Source organism: Camelus bactrianus, chromosome 9 (genome assembly GCF_048773025.1).
Source record: "Camelus bactrianus isolate YW-2024 breed Bactrian camel chromosome 9, ASM4877302v1, whole genome shotgun sequence".
Taxonomy (NCBI): Eukaryota; Metazoa; Chordata; class Mammalia; order Artiodactyla; family Camelidae; genus Camelus; species Camelus bactrianus.
Window position 1 is genome coordinate 59,315,332 of NC_133547.1, and position 12,935 is coordinate 59,328,266.

General features: G+C 47.6%; 1 protein-coding gene across 8 annotated transcripts in view; it reads right to left on the bottom strand.

The window, feature by feature from the left end:
• ZFHX3 (zinc finger homeobox 3) overlaps window positions 1-12,935 on the bottom strand; it is a 237,038-nt gene that overhangs the window by 223,436 nt on the left and 667 nt on the right. The window contains exon 1 of one of the 8 annotated variants that reach the window (XM_074370500.1): window positions 2,930-3,288. The exons of 4 other annotated variants lie outside the window; for them this stretch is intronic. The gene's annotated coding sequence lies outside the window, so the exon portion shown is untranslated. Of the gene's footprint in view, window positions 1-2,817; window positions 3,289-12,935 lie in introns of those variants that run through there. 3 more of the 8 variants (XM_074370499.1, XM_074370497.1, XM_074370504.1) reach the window with 3 other exon arrangements.

Here is a 12,935-nt window from a genome sequence, read left to right on the forward strand (position 1 = left end):
TAGCTACTCTAAGAAGTCCATGTAAAGACATCTTACTTTCTTTCCCTTGAGCAATTCCCTACCCTTTTATAAAATGTTGCTTAGTCACTTAAATATTTACTTTTTAATGTGAGACTGTTGCAACCCTGCAATAAAAATAATTTCTTAGGTAAAAGGTCTACTTTGGGACCCAGAGTATTTCTAGGCTCTCACACTAACACTTCAGAAGCACAAAAAAAAAAAAAGCCCCAATGTCCAAAAGGAACAATAGCACACAGTGACAACAGTAAGGACACGCTCCCTGGACACCACTTGTGACCAGAACTTAAGGAGCCACGCTAAGTCATCACCAGCCCCAGATAATACTTTACTAGGAGTCTGCAATCACAGACTTATTCTAATGAACTAACAACCTTTGGGTCACCCAAGGTGAGCCAGGCCTGTCCTGGGAGTATCTCGTAATCATCATTTAAAGTCACAATGATGAAAACTGAAATCTCGCTTAGTTTAGCTCCTTGCCACTGGGCAGGTCAATTGGCACCGAGTTTATACAGCAGTTAAACCCAACCTCAAGGCAGCAATAAGGCCGACACTGCACCATCCTGTTGGGATGAGCCGAACAGGGGCCTGCTGAGCTGAGCGCGTGTTTTATTTGGGTCCTCTCCACCCTCCCTGAGTATTCATTTGTGCAAATAAAAGACGGAAGGAAAGAAACCAAAATTAAAGTTTCAGGTGGCTGGAGAAGCAGCTCAGATTTTTTTTTTTTTTAATTCTGGAAGAGTTACCAAGTGTTTCTCAATAGTTCCCTGTCAATCAAAACTGTTTTCAGAACTGGAAAATAGCAGCTTTATCCCATAGAAAATGCAGCCATTTCCAAAAAGAGTTGGGAAAGGGAGGTGACCCCTGTCATAAAGACAGAAGGTCTCCAAGTCACTTAATTCCTTGTGATTCCAAAAGGCCTGTTTTTAAAGTGCAGAAGTGCTTGCTTCTGCATCTGCCCCATGTTGTTAAATAACACTTGTGTAATTAAATAAAAGAGCAAAGTGTGACCCTAGCCCATTCTGAGAGGCACTTACACGCTCTCTGAAAACATGCTGGAAACTAAATGCAGACAATCTCCTTAGTCCTGTAATTTAAGGAAGGGAGAGAGGCAAAGTTTCTCTTGGCCTTCATGGCCACGTGCCCTCTGAAAGGGGGCCTTCGGGGTCTCTGCAAAATAGAGTGAACACAAACACAGGTGTGCAAACATCCAGGTATGTACCTCTCTCCAATGACCCCATTCTTGAAACCCTTAAATTATGTAGAACCTGGGTCTCCTGATTTCCCTCACATTCCACCACCTACCTCCATTCCCTAATTGGGTCGAGTAACAAGGATTCAGAATCTCAGGCCGCCAGTGGCTGTTCTGACAACAAGGAGCAGGCCGGTGTTCCTGGCCTCGGCCTTTCTTGATCAGGTTACCTTGGAAGGTGCATGTTTTCAGCTCAGAGGCAGTCTCTGCCCCAGCATTCAGGCCTCCCCTCTAGCCCAGCCTACTGGAGCACGAGATTTTTAGGGTTTCCCTTTGAAAACTATCCAGAAACCACAGCCATTAAAAGAACATGAAGGTTTGACACCTCCTGAATTTAGGAATGAGGGGACCCCAGGGGCCAACTCTACAAACTCACACCTGCTGTTTGATGGCAAAGAAACGAAGTTCCCCAGCTAGCGTGAACTTTAAATTATACTCTATTTGTTTAGTGACCTTTATCCACGGATCTCAAAGCATGGGATGAAATAAGATGACATGTAACTTTCTCACTATCTACCTTCAAGGCTTAAGATTGTTTTCCTTGCTCTGCCTTGATGCATTCCGCCACGCAGGCCCCAGCCTGAGGGAGAGGCCTTCTCTCTGTGCCCAAGTGGGGCCATCTATCCTCTCTGAGGTTATCTGTCAGTGACTTTTAGAGTCTTCAAGGCCAGTGAGATGACACAAACAGAGGGTGGGGAAAGGGATGACCCTTCTGGATTCACCAGCTCTCAGGTAGCATTTAAACCAGTTTATATACCCTGCACCACCCTGCCAGCAAGGTACTCTTTGCTACACCAGGCATGAGCTGGGATCTTTGCCCTCCAGGCGTTTTCCCATCATTATAACACAGGTATGTCCAAAGCAGAAAGGATCATCTTCCAGAAAGTTCTTTTTCCTCTAACCTACCATGATTACTTTTGTTATTTTCTGCTTCTGACCTAACTCGGCCCTTCCTCTTCTTCTTTTAACAGGACAAATATCTTAGCTCTCCCTCTCCATCACCCCCTTCCCCACGGAAATGAATGCTGCGCTGGTTTTTCCAGAGTGCCAAAAAACTCAAATGAGAGGGTAGACAAGTCGATCTCACAAGGTGCCTTCCAGCTCCAAAACTCTGATCTTCCCTTTAATTAACAAGCGCATTCTTCACATTGTTTCCAACTGGCCAGTAACTTCTCTTGTGCTGAAAAGGGTGCATTTTTAGGTGGAGGAACTCAAACTTCTAAATGACACCAGCACCGCAAATATTTAGAAGGCAGGAACTAATCCAAAAGCAAAATCAGGAAGAAGGAGGGAGGGGAGAAAAGATGGAAGGGAGGAAAGGAGGAAGGGCTTTCCTCGGGGCCCAGAAGAATTTAAAGGCTCTCACCCCAGGTAGGTTCCAACTGGAGTCTAGTAGTTCAGGTGCATCCAGCCTACCCTTCCCCCACATGCCCCAAGAGAATAGGAAGTTCAGCCAAGACTCGCAGCACCTGCCTGCAGCTCCAGGCCGGCTGCGCGAACCCGGCGCGCGGGCAAGCCGGCCGGCGGGGGAGGGAGGCTGCACTCACCTGGCACACAAAGGCTCCGCACACCTCCGGAGGGAGGAGGCACTCGCAGGTCCGGGGGCCGCGGCGCGCGCGACAATGGGAAATTCCAGCGGCACCCGAGCCCCGAACTTACCTACCCCAGGCGGCATTCTCCCCACCTCCCGCTGCCCCCGGGGCTCCGAGGTGGCTCTGGCTGGGTGCGGGGGGGCCCGGGGCAGGGGAGGGAGGCTCATGGTGGCGGCCGGGGCTGGCGGGCGCCCCTCCCCGGGAGGGAGGGTCCCCGGGCGCGCGGCGGGGCTTCACCCACGGGGCGCGGCGCTCGCGTCCCCGTCCCCGGCCTGCCCGCTGCCGGCTCGGCCGCCCGCCCGCCCGGAATCGCTTTATGTAAATGAAGCTCAACTCGCAGTTTGCAACGCGCACCGCCCGGGGAAGGGGGGCGGGCGGGGCGGGGGGCCTTCGGGGATCCACATTACACAGCAACAAAGCGGAAGGTTAATTTGAAACTCACAGCCCCGCCGCCGCTCGGCTCCCCGGGCAAAGCCTGACATCTACAGTCGTGCCGGGCGCAGGCCGGGCGCTCGGCGGCAGCCGCGCCCGCGGGGACACGGGGACACACACGGGCGCGCGAGGCCCGAGCGCTCCGCCGCGCTCTGGGCACGGGCCTCCAGGCAGGCCCGGTCGCGCGCCCAGGGACGGGAGCCCCGGGCGTCCGGGCCTGCGCCGCGCGGAGAACCGGCCCGGCGGCAACAAAGCCCGGTCCTCCCCAGGCGCTGACCCCTCACTCATCAAAAGTCAGGGCCCGGCCTAAAATCGGGCAAGAAGAAAGGGACGCGCCCTCAGCCACAACAAGGAGCCTGGGGCCTCCGACCCGGAGCCATCGTTGTCTGGGCCCCATCCACGTCACAGCCAGGCCACTCTAGCATGGGGACATTAGCCAACGTGGACAGGAATTTATGTGAAACACACACCCATCCTATTAACTGCTTTACAGAGCACTTCTGTTTTTCAGCTGCAGAAACTTATAAAAACATCCCTTGCTCTCCACTGAGAGTTTAAGGACAGAATTTTTCATGGGAGAGAAAGAAAGAAATAAGAGAGAGGAAGAAAAGTCGCAGTTGGCAATTAAACTTACAGTCTCTTTAACAAGACTCACCAAAGACAAGACACAGATCGTGCCCTTTGTAGGGAGGGTCTACCACCCGGGTCAAATTTAATGTGGCCACCAGAGTTGGTCAAAGCAATTGCTGGACACTTTTATATCTCCCCAGGTTCACCTCCATTCTGACAGGCAAAGGCAGCACCAGAGAAATCTCACCGGAAGTGCCCTGTCCTCCCTGCCAGAATCCCATGCTCAGTCTGAATTTACTCCCCATTCTATTAGCAGAGAGAGGCACCTGCTTTTACCCTTTCTGAAAGCCAGCCACCCACCCAGGCTGGCCCCACAGCCTTGAGAGTCCTTTCTGACTGCACAATAATGAACCATGCAAGCGTTAGAAATATAATAAGCTCACGAGGCGAAGAGCTGTATGTATGGAATTGTATTAGTTTTAAGCACACACTGATGCGGGCGGAAAAGGGTGATGAAAACTAGAAGGTGTTTTGCACAATGTAATTCCCATTCAAATTAACGTAACTATCTTACGTGTTGGGGACAGACAACGCCTGTCTATGTTTTAGTCCAAAAGAGAGACTCCAAAAAAAAAAAAAGTTTTTTTTTTCCCTCCATCTAGGGCCCAGGGAGAAAAGACTGCCTCTAGGAAATCATGTCCGATTAGGGACAAAGGAGAGCACAAGCCAAATTCTGTCACACATGAGAGAGTGAGGGGGTGGGGGGGGGGGACACTGGAGATCGAAAAAGGAAAGTGGAGGATGATTCTGTAAACCAGAGTGTGGCCACTGCAGAGCCGGCTGCAGACTGCCTGACTTCAGGCACAAGAACAGGTGGTGTTTTCAAAACACACCAGTATTTATATTAGCCACATGAGTCAAGAACACCTTAAAGAAAACCAATTAATAATTTAATTGAAAAAGTGACTATGAATAATACATGAAGATGATGATGCTCGCAATAACTCAAGTAACGTGGCACACACGACTCAGAGATGTCTCTGGAAACGTCTTCAGGAGAATGAAGACTCCAGACCCCCACATCTTACCTGGAAGCAACCCACGGCCCATCAAACAAATGAAACACAATACAAAAATGTTTATACTCCCAGAAAATCTAATTTTGCTGCTGTGTCTTAACTTTTATTAACAGGAGAAACCCTCCTCATCCAGTGACATCATGAGACTAGTGGGCCAATGGATAAATATCTCCAATAAAATAGAAGCTAGAAAGCCCCAAGAATCAGCTATAAAGCGCCCCGGAAGGATGTGGAGGCGCTGGACAGAAGGCCCTGAGGGGATCTTTCCTGAAACTGTCCTGAAACTGCAGACACTGCCATCTGCCCCCTGCACCTAGAGGCCTGCCGAGTAGGAATAGGAGTGACCCTGAGACCCCTCCCTTATCTTAATCCGGCACCAGCTCCACACTCGGGGAGGCCTGGTCAAGTCTGCCTTTGTTACAGGCACAAATTTAACAGGTACTGCACAGGCAGGTTGGCTATGGCCTCTGTACCACTGGGAATATAAAGGATCACAAAAAAGCTAGGGTGTTACTTCTACCAAGACTTGTTTTCATCACTAACCAAAACAGTATCTCTTCAGAGTGATTTTGCAACTTCTGCACTTTCATATGGAATCAACAGTTTCTCTGACATACATGTTGCAAATTCTGTCCTCTGCCTCTGAAAGGCCCTGGCTCTTCCCAAAGCAGCTGCCTGACGTGGCCCCCACGGCCCCTACCCACTGATAGACCGGCACACTGCTCGCTCCGTCCTGAACGCTGTTGACAAATAAACCCACTCTCAGAAAAGGCAGTTCTTCCCTTCCAGTTCTCCATAACTTGTCTCATCTCATCTGGAAAGCGTAACTGGCAACAGCCAAAAGGATAAATATTTAAAAATAAATCAGGGAATGCTAACCCCTTCCCTTCTCCTCCCCTTAGCCACTCTCCAAGCCAGAGGCCAGCCCCCTAACGCTTACTTAGCTGGCTGGTAAATTACAAAGATCCCTTCCGAGCCAAACTGCCTTGTCTCTTCCCCAGCATACACACTCACTCTCCAGTGCCGCTCCTTTCACTTCAGCAGAGGTAAATATGATCTCTGAACGAGGATACAGCAAATATCAGCATCCTGACTTCTAGCTAAACCTGGGCTCTGTCTTCACAGCACAACTGGGTTTAGGTGGATTTGTGTACTCTTCCAGACCCTTCCATTTTTATTAAATTATGCATAAACATTGATTTTAAAACTAGTGCTTAAATAACCTTGAGGCTTTAACAAAGAAAAAGCCAGAAGAGGGCACAAAACAGAAGCCCCTGAAATAAACAAGGAAACATTTGGAGCTGAATTGCACTCCGTGCCCTGAATTCACCCCATTCTTTCCAGGCAGTTACATTTAGGGGCCTGGTACATGCTGGGTGGCCAGGCCCTCCTAGGTAGGGTTTTCCTCAGAACAGCCCACACTCACCTTCATAACCATCAGAGGTGGTGTGCCAAGGCCTAACAGATGTTCTGATTCACATTTCCCTGTCACAAACCTCAAGGCCTCCATCTCTCGCGACAATGCTAATTCCATAGATTAAATTTTACCCCCAAATTGTGGGTGGAACGTCATCTAGTTTACCTACCCACCCTCCCCTGCTCAGACCCTAAATCTGTCAATGACACACCTAAGAGACACAAATAAGTAACTGTTTTTTTTTTTTCAATTGTGATTGGGGAGAGCTTTCCTCAATACATTTTAAGTTATAGAACCCAAGTTTTCAGAAAGCTAAAATAAAGAACTTGCCTTAAAATAGATTTCAAACATTAGATCAAGAGCTTGCTCTCTTTCTTTTTTTTAAACAAAAATATTATTTCTGAAAGGGCAAAGAGAATTTGCCATGCAAGACTTTTATACCCAGGGGGATTCTTACATTTGTGTCTTTAAACCTTGAAATTGAGAACTATAATGAAAAGGTAGGTAGATGCTTAAGGACAGCGTCGCAATCAGGGCCCACACATCACAGGAGAGAGGTGCTTTGTCTGGGGCCAGGAAAAAGAGGTGGTCTCCCGTTCTGTCCGTGGGCCATCCCCACGGTCTGACACATCCCTCTCCACTCAGCCTGATGCAAACCACTGAATTCTTGGAGGGGAGGCAGGTTGGAGGGAGAAGAAAGGAAAAAGGAGGCAGGAGAGGGAAGAAAAGGGGGAGGGAATATGGCCTCTTTGTACAAATCGTAGTTTTTTAAAAATTCTCAACGCAGCATCAATTCCACAGTATGCACCAATAGTTCCCCCACATGTGCATTAAAACAACCACCTAAATGATACACCAGAAGCACAATAACCAGGATCAGATTTTTTGTTTTTTAATGAAGAATTGCATTTGTGTTTGCAGTTCTCCTCCTCCCAACCGACCACTTCTTGGGGCAGGCTCCTAAGAGATAAACAAAAGATGACCCTTTTCACACTTCCCCTAAATGATTCCAGACGCCCATTGTCTTATCTTTCCCTTTTAGTGCATTTTTGTTCAAAATCTGTGCTAATCTCACTTAAGAGCCCCAAGGTGAAATTTCACATCTCCTCCAAGTCAGCCAGTGTTTTGAGAATTTAGATTTCTATTGAGGCCGTTCCAGTCGCCAGTGAGGCCTACGGTAAAACGCGCTTGCTTCATGCTGTTCCGTTTGTCTCTCTGCAGACAAATAGAAACTGTGAAATTTCAAAAATGGATGGGGAAAAAAAAAAACCTAAAACAAAGAAGTTAAAAAAATAGGACAAATGTTTTTGCTTTTGTGTCTCCCTGGAGCAATTGTTTGGGGGAGTCTGCATTGACAATAACCATGAGAAGGCCATCTAAAGGCGATGCGCTCACAAGGGGACTCCTTGCCTGCTGCCTTTGGTCTGGGAGAAAAAGCACCTTAGCTCCGTTCTCCAGGAACAAAAGGCCAGGGCCACGGAAGGGGGGAGAGGTTACTGGGGCTTTCACATGGAGCCAAGTGTCAATGCAGGTTCATTTTTCACCCGTCTTAGTTGGAAAGCAGCTCAGTGAACTTCCTAATGACTGCTTTTCCCTCTCTCCCTATTATTTCTAAACCTAAAAGAACACAACAATAATATTTTTTTTAACCTAAAGCCTGTCATCCTATTAGAGGAAAGCCTTGGGGGCCCACACGTAGTTTTCTCCTCCTTCTTCTCCCCATCCTACTTTTTTTTTTTTTTTTGGAGGAGGGAGGATTCCAATCCGAGATCACATGGAAATTAGAAACACTAGACATTACGGTCATTTTTAGTAACACCAGGATGGCCTTTATGCCTACGAAAAAACAGGGGCAGAGAAACAGAAGGAGAAGAAGAAAAAAATAAAAAAACTGAATAGGGATAGAAGGTGGTAGGGGAGGCTGTGGGGCAACGCCTGGAAACATTTTCTTTTTTTCACAGCACGAAGTCCCTAAAGCCAGCTTCAGATTTGCGACTGAATCAAAGACATCATTACGAGATTGGGTGTTTGGGGGGGGGGGCACTGCATGGAGACGTGGATGATAAGGATGTACTAAAGACACAGACAAGGTGTGTATGTGCGTGTGTGTAGGGGGATGCTTCAGAGAAAGGAAGCTGAGATGAATCACTGCGTGCCATGAAAATACCAGGGCAAGTGGATGTCGGAGTGTTTAACCAGATTTGAAGCTGGAAACATCTTCCCCAGTGGGCGAACCCTAGGACGAAGCAGTGACACGCAACCCTCAGCCTTTGAACCCAGACCTGGCAGCTTAGGAACGCATCCCCACTTCCCCAGGCAGCCACAGGCTCTGGCTGAAAAGCGAGGTGGGGGTAGGGATGACAGGGCCCTGCGAAGAAGCACAATAAACAACTCAAATATGAACGGAAATGACATCAGCAAAGTGAAGGGCCTGTTTATTACAGATCAAAACAAAACAAACTTCCAAACCTTTTGTGAACACAAGATAACTCTATAAAAAGCCCTCCTAAAATGTCACCAGGGTCGACACATCAGCATCCCAAGAAAACAGATGACAGTTACCGTTGGGGGTTGGGGGAATAGGAGGATGAAGGGAAGAAGATGGGAGGGGCTATAAAACCAGAAGGGGCCAAAACCCCAGCTGACTATTTTCCCCCCTCTGCTGATCCTTAATATTTATTGGTGTTTATAATCTAAAAGCCATGCTCTGTGTTTCACTTAATACAAGGCCAGACAGTGCTGTCTAATGAGGCAGCATTACAATCAGCTTGTAATGCTGAATTTTTAATGCTGCCAAGGATTCTGTTACATAATAATATGAAAAACAGAAGCTGAAAGTGGGCTCGCGGTGACAGGACACTGGAGGTTCCAGGCAGGCAAACACCACCAGCCTGCCTTCCCTCCCCTCCGCCCACCCCCACCTCCTGATTTGCAATCCGCCCTCCATCCCAATACAGGGGGTCGGTATGAAAACCAAGAGGATTTCTTAGGAAATCCACTTTTGAAATTATTATTATGATTATACTGCCTGATCCCAAGTCATATTTCAAGAGTTTGAATTCTACCTTATCTGCAGTTAGAGGTCCGAAATGAAATAAAATTTGGGGGGGGGGGATGGTGAAGAGATAAGGAATACAGGAGAGGGGGAAGAGCTTATTTTATGCAAGCTGAATAATTTGGAAAAAATCACAGAGGGAAAAAGAACTAAGATGCTTGGGGGTAGGGGAGGCTGAAGTCTGCCGACTATATTCACAGCTGCTGTACTCAGTTTACATTGGTGTAATTTTAAAGCATATATATAGCTGCCGTTGCTCCTCTCTGTAATACCCCAGGACTGTAAATCTATAACCACTGCAATGATTTAGTGATTAAAAACATGATAACATATTGTGTAACTGCAAACCACAGAACCCCTGCCAACTCTCCTCTAAGATAAAGGAAAAAAAATACAGAAAATGTGTTGCTTGCAGCGATCTTCCTAAACCCAAAGATTTTAATAAAAGAACCTATACAGTAGACAAATCAGAAAAGGGTGAGTGAATTCTATGTGAAACCAGCAAAGGGAGGGAGGGAAGGGGCAGCTTTATGTGGGATTCTTTTCCTTGTACTAACAAATTACGACCTAAACATGCCTTTTCTTTTCCCTCTCTCTCTTTTTTAATAGTTTGTTGTAACTGGAATAACTGGTCTTGTGTGCTGTCTTGCATATTCAAAGCTGCTTTGTAATCGGATCTGGAGACCCAACCTTATTTGCCTGAACTCAATAGGGATTTTTCCCCCCCTCCTCCCTTGTTTTGTTTTGGATTTGGTATTGTGGGTTTTCTGTTCTTCCTGGGAGCAGACATCTATGCAGGCAAGGCTCTGGTGCCTTTAAGCTACAGAGCAAACACCTGAGAGGGGGAGGCCCAATTTGTAACATGGCAGGAGGAGCCTAAAATATACACAAAAAAATAAAATCAAAGCAGCTGTAGGGGTTTTGGCCTCTGAGTAGCTGACCTGACCCCATTCTGTATATTCTTTTATTTCCCTATTGCAGGATTCCTGCACCTTGGGTCAGATTCGAACTCAATGTGACCCTGAGGAGAAGGCAGTCACCGTGCCCTGGAAAACTGCTCCATATTTAATGGGGGGTGAGGGGGGAGTGTAAGTGCATATGCATTCAGATTCCCCCAGGGTAGACACCCAGTCTGTACACGTATGCACGTACACGAACATGTACACACATATACACACACACATGCACGTACACACACACCCACATCTGTCAGACCTACCAGGCCATGGGGCCAGCTCTGGCCCAGGGAGCCTGAGCTCTCCTTGCAGCCCCCCAAAATCTTCACGTCTACAACTCTACCCGTGAACACACGTGCACACAGACCGACCCTCCTCCAAAGACTCTGTATGTTTAAAAAGTCCGCAGATCTGAATTGCCTCCTCTCTGGGCCTGAGCAGTGCAGTTTATTCAGAGAAATCAATAGGAAAGAGCATTTGCAAATATTTATATAAGGCCTGTGTGTTTCAGCATTAAGTAATTAAAAACTAGAACTCAGGGAGGGGGAAGGGAGGAGACAGACAGAGGAAGGCTGCTGGCCTAGAGTGGGTTTTCCTGCCCACACCTCATCTCCCCAAACCACAATCCTTTCAAAACTGACTCCGTGTACACTTTTTACGAAATCCTGTTCATGCACCATTTGCTAGACTCTTTCAAAATCATCTCCAAATATGGATTCACCTACCACCAAGCTTTCAAGCCTGACTATAAGATAAGTGTCTGTATTATCTCTCTCTCTCTTTCATGCACACACACAGCAATCCTTACTTTTGACACTGTTTCAGCCTCTGGTGTATTACTCTCTCTTGCATTCCTATCTCTAAATTACTTGCACTAGTTAAATATATTTCACATTATAAGATGAGCAGAGGGGTCCCAAAATGTTAATTCAGTAAGTGAATTCCTATCCCCTAAACCCCCCTCCAGTACTTTCCACTCCTTTCAACCTATAGGATACCTACACTTGAGGGGTTCAGTATCTGAAACTCCCACACGTAAACAAATTCGTCAAAAAAAAAAAAAGTACAAGAAAATGAAGGAGTTTTAATATGAGCCACTACGGAGTGGACTTCCCCTGTATTGTTCCGGAGAACTAGGCAGTCAATTCTGCTTATACTGCCTCTAAATCCACTCTAAGAAGCCAAGCAAGGCACTGGAGCACCCACGCTGCAGATATTGTACAAATTTACAGTAAATGTAGGTACAAGATTGCAGCGCGCTGCCCTATCGATTATGCAGATTGTGATCAATCTTCTCCCCTGTCCCATTTCCCAAGCTTCTTTCCAAAGACCTCCAAACAAGTTGATCCGGAACTAGTCATTCTCCCAAAGTAGGGAGAAAAAAGTAATTTTTAAAAAAACACAATAAATCCTCAAGTGTCCCCACTGAAATGACTCGTCTTTTTTTTTAATTCCAAAGTGAATTTACGTCCTGTAATTTGCAATACAGCCAAGCGATCACCGTATGTCATATTCTTCAAAGGTACTTAACAAACCCTCTTTTAAAAGTCACTAGAACTGGAGGCCAGAAAAAGGCAATCAGCCTCCTTCTTCCATATAGTCCTAAGATCAAGTTTCAATAATTGAGTCCAATAAAAATTGTCATATTTACCGTACTTCAAAGCGACAAGGGAGAAAAGTTAAGAGTGGGTGATTTTTGCAAGCACTTGTAATCAAAGAATTTGCCACAGTCGAAGGAATTGCACAACAATTTGCAAAAGTCAGAGTCTGAGCAACAGATTAATTTTCAAAGTAAAATGTATTTTTTTAAATGTAATGGCTCCACACGAAGCCTACGGAGTGCTGAGTCCATACACAATTTAAATAACCGACATAAAATACACTTAGCTCTACTCTCCGATATGCAAAAAGATGTACATGAAAATGCATAATGTAAAATTCAGAAGCGTGGTTTTTGCAACTAATGGAGAAAAATACATGGAAAAGAGGAGTGGAACCGGACGAGGGGACGAAAGTGGGGAACGCAACGTAAACAAACCCGGATTCGCGTGAGCGAAAAAAAAAAAGAAAGAAAAGAAAAGAAAAGAAAAGAAAAGAAAAAAGAAAAAAGAAAAAAAGAAGGGAGGTGGGGGCAAGACATTCTCTTATGTCTCTCAACTCAGCTGGCCAAGGAGAGGCCGGCCAGGCTAGGTCTAGTCCTGCCCGGCGGCGCAGCCCCGAGCCCCAGGGAGCCCCTAGTGTCCAGGGCAGAGCCCCCTCTGGGCGCTAGCGGCGCTGCCGGTAGGGCAGGGCGGGGAGCGCGCAGGTAGAGGGGTCGGGCAGCCGCCTCGTCCCCTCGCCGGCTCTTGGACCCCGGGGCTCCGGCCCGGCGGTTGCGTCCCCAGCAAGTGGAGCCCTGGCGCGGCTGGCGCCCGGCACCCGGCCGGCCGGTAGGCCGGCCAACGGCGGCCGCTGCGGCCGCGGTGACGGCTCCGGGCCGGGTGCGCGCCCGGCGCGGTGGCTCAGCCCGGGGCCCCGGCGCCTCCCAGGGTGGGGCAAAGTTGGGGGCCAGGGGCGGCGGGGGC